Below are 9,848 nucleotides of genomic sequence, written 5' to 3'. Positions count from 1 at the left end.
TTAGTCAAATCCCTCAGCACTTTGGGGAGAGGACCACCTAGTTCCCAAGGCATTTTCCTACTCTCACCTTGTGCCTCCCACCATGATCGCCACAACCACTCTTTCTCCTTGGTTACACACAATCCCACTAATCTTACATATACTTTACTAATGTATCATTTCATACTGTCCAACAGAACAACTGCTGGACCTGCTATCTTGTTATATCATACCTTTAGCACACTTTCCAACTCCACTTAGATATTGTTGGAGACCCCAAGAATTTCCTATTTCTTGGTTAATGCCATATAAATAGAAAATCTAGTCATAGGCTGGCCTGCAAGGACTCCTTACACCTCTACTTGTGTTCTTCCTTTCTACTCTCTTAGTAAAATGTTTTCTACAGTGTTAGTGCAACTTATGCCCTGCTCGCTAAAAGTCTCCACTAGTATCACTCCCAGGGATTCCTTGATGTGATGCCAGAGCATCACAGGGCCAATGGTATTGACTACATTTTCTTATTTTCTGTATCCTGGATACTGTGGCATTTGGATCCTTGATCGATCCTGGTGACACTGCCCCTTCCAGAACTAATTCCCAGAGATAGCAAAGGACCCCCCTGGAAGCATGCCTTTAGTATACAAGACAACCAATCCAGAGTCCACACCCCCAACCATCCCCTTTATCAAATTCTCACACGTGAGCCAGTATTCTCCCTGCCCTAACCCACCCCAGAGCCAGGTACCAGGCAGCTAGGAACCAGCCCTGTAACCCAGTCTACTGAAATTATTCAAAATATCCAATCCCCCCAACAACAACAAAAAAAATCCAATCCCAAACTTACTCAGGGTACCTGCCCTGCCTCCCCCATTCCTTCCCACAGAAAATGTTAATAAAGACTCTAGGCCATGCTGCACCCTCTCCCTCTCTGCCTCCTGACTGATCCTGGTCCTTCCCCGTGTGGCTCTTCATGGCATGGTGTGCCATGCTTCCTGGTTCTAGGGATATTTGAGTATAAACTATCCTTCATTTCCATGTCTGCGTGTCTTAGGAGAAATCCCAGCTACAAACACGAAGTCATTCTTTTTATTAACTTCACAATACTCCATCTTGTGAATGTACCATTTGCTCCCAGCCATTCCCGTGTTTAGGGCCACATGTACAGTGGTAAAGATTGTGAACTGCACTATATCTTCCTTAGATAATGTATTTGGGTGATACACTTTAGTTATTGAATATCATCTTTTCCTCTAGCAGAGGAAATGGTAATTTTGCTGGGTAGGATTCTTGGGTTGTAGTCCTTTTCTTTCATTAGCCTATAACTATTACGTCCATTGTCTTCTAGCTTCTATTATTGCAGACTAGGATTTTATAATAAAACCAGTTTGATTTTTTTCCCCTTTGTGGGGAACTCGTTCTTTATAGCTAAAAGCTTGTCAACTATGAGGGTTTTTTTTTTCCTTTTTATCCTTAGAGTTCCTTAATTTTATCAGATGTCTGATAAGTCTACCCCTCCCCCCTCACTTCCTGGACCTCTTGTGAGCTCTTTCAATCTGAAGCTTCAAGCCTTCTCTCAGCTCAGGAATATTTTCTTCTAATATTTGTTTAATTGTTGCTTCTCCTCTTTTTTTTTTTTTCCTTCTCTGCATGACCTAATAATTGCATGTAAAGTCTACTCTACTCTCTCCTTCATAGTCTTATCTTATCCTTCCTGCTCACCTTTTTTTTTTTTAATCCTAGAACAGTTCCTGCTACTTAGTAGGTGCTCAGTAAATACTTGTTTTGTGGTTTCTGTTCTGTACTTCGAGATTTTGCACTTGACCTGTGAGGTCACTAATTCAGGCCTGACTGTGATCATCAGGAGAGACTTTAATTATTGTTTTATTCTCCTCCCTACCCTACACCTTTGTTTTGTTTTGTTTTTAAACACTTGGAGAAATAGGAACGATCTATAGAGGCTTCTACTTGAAACTTTTTTTTAATTGTTTCATTCAATTGGTATTTGTCCAATCTTACTGACAGTATATATCAATGAACCTATTACAAAGGTAGTAATCACCTGCAATTTCTCTCCATTGCCTTTTACATTTTATGGATTTTCCTTCCATGGTGACTTGGCTAACAGTATGTGTCTTTTAGTTATATAAAGTGCTTGTATCCTGCCATATTTCAAAGGACACATATGCCAGTTGTTTACTGCACCTCAGATTGATCCCAGTTTTAAAGTCATTTATGGTACACCTGTGAAATACCTAGTTTTTAAAAATATATAGAAAGAATAAACACACATGTTTTATTGACATAGCCCTAAATCTCTGTTTTAACAGGAAGTCCAAAAACAGCATCTTAGATAAGCTTTTTATATTTCCTGCCAAGTCTTTTCTTTACAATTAATTGAGGAAATACCTTAATAGAGAAAAAAAAAAGATATCTTCAACTGAAGCATGCTTTCTCTTCAGTTTATACTAAAAAGCCCCATTTAAACTAGATAAAAACCTTTAAAGAAAGCTCTGAAGACAAACCCTTAAACTGTAAACGTTGTATTAACAGATAAAAATAACCTCAAAATGAAGACTCTTCGGTAAAGGACACAAAGGTATAGAGAGCCTGCTATTGGTAAGACACTAGAAAACAAAAACCTTTAGCTCTGTTATTTAAAGTCTCAGTGAGACAATAATAAAACCAGTTTGTCTCAACAAACTCATCTCAATTATCTTTCAAAGAAAAGTCACTAAACCTAATGGCTGCATAGTTCTAACTCATACTTCATTACTGTTCTGTCATATACTAATACTTGGTTGTTTCCATAAAAATGGTTAACTACTGAAGATTAGAAAAGAATTTCTGTAAGCTGTAATTTTTATAAACAAACACACTGATAAATTTCCTTTTTTCCAACATAAATTTTTCTCTATATTCAGGTCCTATTTACTGAGCCTGAATTTTAAAACTCTTGAGTATCATTAGAACAGTAAACTTAAAATCAGTCAAACCATGCCAGAAATGAAATTGACAAAAAGCCTAGCATGCTTGAGATTTTTCCTTTCAAAAAGTATAGCAGGGAAAGCTAATTACAGAAAGGAAAATAATCACTTTGTATTGTGATGAAGGTTCTAGACATCTGAAGGTTAAATCTAACAGAGTTGTTTCTTCTGTTTTAGCTCTGGAAAAAATACTAAATTTAGGGGACATATCTAACAAAGCTCAATCATGAATATGGCTTTTCTTTGCAAAAAATATGTATAGTCCTTCTGTGCTGCCTTGATCATTGTACTAAACCCTGGTGCCTAGAATTTATTACAAGTCATTTCTGGTAAGGCAAGCTTGTCTGTCTTACTAGAATATCAGCAACATCCTCAAATACGGGAGGCATAGTTCTTTTGCTGCCATCTAGTTCTTTATTTTTCTGCTTTTAAAGTTGGACAATTAAAAAATAGAAAAAATCTAAGGGAAATAATAAGACGAACAACTGTGTTGTGACCGCTCTAATTCTCTGTGTGTAGGAATCTACAAATGCCCTGTATCCTCCTGACAAACCACTCTTCTTTATCCTTATGAGGATACTCATAAACGTTGTACTAGTGGGTTAATACAGCTCTCCCAGTCTTTGCTCTCCCTAGGCTTGGAACTAAATAAATGTCACAATCTTAACTTGGTTTGTTATTTTATCACTAAAAACACAAGTCAGTGTTTAATACCAAATTCCTCAAGCTCCTCTTATTTTTTATGCCTTGACAGTCTGTCCAGTGGTTATTGCAGAGAATCTGTAGCCTTGGGCCTAACCAGTGACTTTGTTTCCTAGGCACTGGTGGTCAGCTCTTGAAGGCAACAAATGATTGTCTGACTGTGGCACAGGAGTGATTGGCACAAGCCACTTTTCCTTTGTTCATCTAATCATTACAGCAAGAGTTAGCAACAGTACTAAACTAGGGCCTGCTAACCCATTCCTGTTCAAACACCAGCAGGAACAGGAGAGCTGCTACTTCCCAGGTGGCTCACACTCCACTCTCCAGCTTCTCTTCAGCTGTATAGTAGCATTATCCACTGTCCTGTGAAACTGTGTATCATCTATATAAATGTACTGTTAATATTGTGCTAAAATGAGGAAATAGTACTCCTAATAGGTCTTTGAGAATTGAGCTATTAACTATTTTTATTGTATGGTTTTAATTTTTTTCTATATATCATGTATGAAAAAATTTGAGTTTCAGTAAGTACTGTAGAAAAAAATGTATTAAAAATAACTCAGTGGGCTTCCCTGGTGGCGCAGTGGTTGAGAGTCCGCCTGCCGATGCAGGGGACACGGGTTCGTACCCTGGTCCGGGAAGATCCCACATGCTGCGGAGCGGCTGGGCCCGTGAGCCATGGCCGCTGAGCCTGCATATCCGGAGCCTGTGCTCTGCAACGGGAGAGGCCACAACAATGAGAGGCCCGCGGACCACAAAAAAAAAAAAAAAAAAACACAAACTCAGTGATGATCACTATGAACATTAAGGAATGGTAAGTTTATTTTTAAAATGAACTGGTTTCATAAAGAAAGAAATAATAAATAATAGTCTGGAAATCAGAAGACCTGAGTCTTCATCTTAGTTTTACTACCAAGTAAACATATGAAATTTGAATACTATTTTTTTACTTTCTTTTTTTCCATTAGTTAAAAAAAAAAAGAAGGGACAGAAAACTGGAGTAGAAAAGTGTCAAATTCATTGCTGTTCCAAAATCACACATTGTAATATTTAGAAAGCATTTTAAAATGGTATTCACTGTGTGAAATACATAAATAAGTAGAGGTTTATAGTCAAGGCTAACTGAAGTTTATTGAAGGCAAAGGTAGAGTGTCTTTATAAAAGGCTCATGAATTATCTTATACTGAATAAACACTCAAATTTTAATGGAATTAACATGTATTTTGCCTAAACTGAAACTTGTAAAGTTCCCATCCAAATTATTATGGAACCACCACTTGATTTAGCAAGTTAGCCTCCCTGAGCTAGTTTCATTTGTGGAAAGGGAATAAAATACACCTTACAGAGTTGTAAAGATAAATGAAATAAAGTTCTTACATATAATAATTGTTCAGCTAATAGAACTCTTGTTACTTAAAATCTCTTAATTATTGGGTTCTGAGGTCTTGTCAAATTCTCTCACATTTTACCTCCTCAGGACATGGTCTGTTTATTTTATCCTTCTCTCCCTCTAGAATGTGTATTCTATGAGGGCAGGAGTTTTGTCTGTTCTAGTTACTGCTGTATCCTCAGTACTTAGAACACTGCTTGGCAAGTAGAAGATGCCATATATATGTGTAAGTTATTAGTGAACACCACCATTACCAAGCACTTAAGTGCAGAACAATTTCACTCATAATTTGCAGATGATAAAATGCTTAATTGATTATGCTATTTTTAAAATTTACTATGTATGAAATTTTGTTATTAAATATTAGTTAACAACTTGGGTATTGCATTAATCTTGTAGTCTTTCTTCTCACCCAATGGCAAAGTGTCCTATTCTTAAGGTTGCTATTGGTCTGTACACCTATCGTAGATCCTCCCTGAATCCTTTAGAGGGCTGCTGTTATACCAGAGACTTGCTATGTGAATCTCAATAGCCAAACAAGATTAGGGGATCTTTATGAAACCTTGAGTTCAGATTTCTTTACGTGGTCTTCTCCAACTCTAGCCCATTTCCACCTGCTAATATTATGGTTACACTGAATTTCTCCATTGCCTTTGGCTCTAAAGTTCTGGGCTTTCTTTTCTCGTCTACCCCCTTCATGGAAAAAATGACAAATATTTTTGGAAATTTTACCTGCTCAGGGCACTGACTATCTTTGTATCCAGAAGGAATGCAAGAAAGGCAAGACGAGGGCTCACAATCTCAAATGCTTACAAAGGCCAGGAGAACATGGTAAATGAGTGAAGGGGTGGTGTAACGAGTATCAAATATGAGAATTATATCATTTATTTTTATTGCACTTTGCTATAAGCATGTAACATAAATATATGATATTAGAGATTAAATTTTGATATAAATTCAAATACTAATACATATTTTACTTACGCATTTCTTCTATAATTCATTATTTTTATCTTGAACCAGGGAAATGTGACTTTTTTCTTCATCTGTGAGCAATATTACTTTTATTCAAATTAATAATGTAAGGTTTTCACAGATACGGTTTTTCCAAAACATAGATTCCTCACTCAGGTTTTTGGTTTTGGGGGTTTTTTTTTTGCATTTTTAAAATATCTGAGTTATTTATAGAATTCAGTTCCTGGTTAGTTTTTGGAACTACGCTTTAGTATACTAACTTCCATTTTTTAGCTCTTTATTCACATGATCAATATTAGCTGAGAAAAGGCAAAATGATCTAAGTTTATTTTTATAAATTTCAAAATCAAATAACTTAGAATTCAGTTCTTAGCTCCACAAGGGGTAATCATCACTTAAATTTCTGGAAAATGATTTCTGCATATTAAAGCCAGATTTTTTTGTGGCTAGTGAGTTTCCCAAAGGCACGGTTTGGTTAGAAATTAGATGAATAAAAGGAATGATTAGTTTGTGTAATTGATTGCGAACACACTTGTAGAGAAATAGAGTGTGAATGTCACCCGGAGTCCCAATCTTTGAATAAATCTTCACTGATGGGTTCAGATGACACTTTCTTTAGATAACACAAACCAATTTATTAGAAACATCCAAAAAAAAAAAAATCCCTTCATTCTCACACCACATCTACTTTGCATACGATTCACCAAGGAAGGAAAGCATTGGCGTGTCTCCTGTGGTTCAAACCACGGTAGCACATTCATTTCATAGTATTCATTGCTATATTCATTTTCTGTTCTCTTTTTCTAAATTAAATTTTATTCTTATTTAATTATGAAATAAACATATTATTGTATAAGTTGTGCAAACTGCCAGCATGGACTTCAGTTTTGAAAAACAAGTCCAGTATTAGCTCTGACTTGCTGAAGCACCTCCTGCGGCCCTGTTTACCCACTTCACTCAACATGCAAAAATAATGTTCTGATATGCCTATTACTGGCACAAAGTTCAAAAGCAATTCAAACACTTAAGGCCTTCCAGACACCACAAATGACTCTAGCTACTTGGGTGGTATTTATATCTTTTATATCTGTACACTCATTGGCTGGAAGGGGAAAAAACTGTAAATGATTTAACCTTTTCATGCTGCTTCATACTGTAAATCCCTTCATTCCAGCTTCAGCATGGTAAGAAATATTACATGATGTTAAACTTATATTTGCAAATGTTAGTTTCTATTCAGGACACAATTTCTGCTGCAATCAACCTTTTCATAAACCCATCACTGGCAAAAGGTTTTAATGCCAAGAACATTTTTTTTACTTAATACATTTTACACCATTATCATTGCTGTAATCCAATCCTTGTTTTCAGTCCATTAAGTTATTCATTAAGTTTGTCATTAACATGTCTTTGCTTTTCTGGGTATATTTCTTACTGTGGTTGGTTTCATAAAAGCTTCTGAAGTCATATTTAATAGAGTGTGCATTAGTAGTTGGTGTGCAGTATTAGTCATGTAGAAATAGTCTCTACTTCCACAATGACATATGCTCTTCAACTTCCTTTGAAACACATGACTATGTCAGTTTTTCATTTTTCCACTTTTAATGGTGAGAAAAAGTGTGATATGACGATAAATGGCAACCCCTGGTCAATATTAGGGAGTTATTACATAGTGGTGGGATTTGTGATAAACCTGAGAATACCTGCTCAAAGGCAGTAGCTTTTATGAATTAGGATTAGATTTGCCTGAAAACTCAAATAACATAGCTTAAATAAAATATAAATTCATTTCTTTTGATAAAAGTCCAGGAAGGCAGTCCTCAGCAGTATGCTGATTCTGAGATCATCAGGAAACTAGGTACTTTCTTGTTGCTCTCACATCCTCTATCAGCATCTTCCCCCTTGAGATACAACAAAATTGTTCTAGCCATTGTATTCACATTCCACCCAACAGGAAAAAGGAGAACAAAGAAGATGGCATCCTCCCTTTGAGGACAGTTCTTTCTTTCACACACTACTTTCAGTAACATCCTATTGGCCAGAACTCCTGGTCAGACCTAACTGAAAAGGAAACTGGGTCTTTAAGTGGCCATGTGCTCAGCTAAAAAGTGGGAACTCAATTACTGTTGACAAAAAGGAAAACAAATATAAGAGAACAACTAACAGCCCATGTCATATGACTACTCAGCTCCAGCTAACTAAGGCCATGTGTGAATGTGGGCCTATTGAAACTAGAAATACTAATTATTCAAGAGAAGTGAAAAAATCCATATTTTTATGGGAAAATACAATTTTTAGATGTTGACAATTCAAAAATTTTTTATGGCTAGAGAGTCAAAAAGTGGTCTACATCCTACCTGAGTGTACTACTTGTGACCATTTATGTAGATAAAAGTATAGAACATCATGCACAAGAGATCTGCTACATGTCTTCATGTTTCAACATTTATGCAAGAGGAAAAAAGGATTTATTATGGTAGAGGGAAGTTACAGGTATTAACACATGTATTCTCAGGGGTGACATTCACCTGCTCCTTACCAGGTGATGACACAGGGAAGAAATATATCCATACTAATTTGTGGCATGCTTTTGATGAGGCTATCAGAAATGAAGTGACACAGTGCTTGCTTCACCAGCACATACAATAAAATTGGAGAATTTTATTGTATGTGGAGAAGATTAGCATGGTCCTGTACAAGGATGACACAAAAATTTGTGAAACATTTCATTAAAAAAAGAAGAAGAAGAAATGAAGTGATTCAACATAAACCAACAGCCCATGTTGCTCAGGGAAGTAACATAGCTTGGCAATTAAACTAATCTCAAAACGAATTTCTAGGTATTTGTCATTACAACTTTTATTCATTCAACATATTTATTGAGGACCTTGTAAATGCCAAGCTTATCTACACATTTTTATGACAAAAGATCAGGAGCCAGAGGGCTCCATTCTCAGCCCTGTTTTCTTCAGCACCAGATCTTTAATAAAGATATTAGTGGCAGTGGTGATATTTGCATATGACACTAAGCTATGAGGTATGACAAATATCATGGATGACAGACATAGGATCTAAATTATTTTAACAGCTTGGAACAAATGATATGCCAAATTCAATTAATTGAAAGTGAAAATGTCAAATCCTACTCTGAAGACCTGTGGCAGACACTGTTCTTTGTCTACCTGATATCTATTTCCATTTCCTTCTTCTTGAGAAACCCAAATTCTGCTTGGGGAATCAATGTATCCAGCTAAATACTCACTTTCCCTACATCCCTTGCAATTTAGAATGGCAAGATGACACACTTCTGGAAACACATAAGTAGAAACATACAGGGACTTCTCTGGGGAAACTTTTGCATTTCTAAAGAGGTCAGAGACAACTTGCACCTTTCTTTCTTTCTCTTCCTTCATCCTGCCTTCAGTATCAGAGGTGACATTTGACTTGCAGCCATGGGGGACAAGCACACAAGAAAGGACAAGAGAATGGCAATGATAATAGGGCTTGACACTGTTAGGCCACTGAACTAACACTATACCAGCAATATGTACCTCTGGTCTTCTTAATGTGTGTGAAAAATAAACCCCTAATTATTTAAGCCTCTCTTTGGGCTTTCTGTTACTTGCAGCAGAACGCATTCCTGACACAAGTCCAAAATACCAATTGGAAAAGGAGGTAAACTTCACAACTATGAGGCAAAATCTGGTGGTTAACTAGAAGCCTAATATACCAAGCCAGTGCTCTCTTAATTTACTTTAATAGACAGGTAAGATTCATAAACAAGAAAAAATAAGATCACATATAAAGTATTGTGGCTC

The 9,848-nt window shown here is 36.4% G+C and overlaps 1 pseudogene; it reads left to right on the top strand.

Annotated features, from left to right (window-relative positions):
• Positions 1 to 8,651: 8,651 nt before the first annotated feature.
• LOC137222854 (U6 spliceosomal RNA) lies at positions 8,652 to 8,766 on the top strand (annotated as a pseudogene).
• The last annotated feature ends 1,082 nt before the right edge of the window (positions 8,767 to 9,848 follow it).

Source organism: Pseudorca crassidens, chromosome 3, assembly GCF_039906515.1.
Source record: "Pseudorca crassidens isolate mPseCra1 chromosome 3, mPseCra1.hap1, whole genome shotgun sequence".
Taxonomy (NCBI): Eukaryota; Metazoa; Chordata; class Mammalia; order Artiodactyla; family Delphinidae; genus Pseudorca; species Pseudorca crassidens.
The sequence above is the reverse complement of the archived record's forward strand: the minus strand, read 5'-3'. Positions and strand labels throughout refer to the sequence as shown.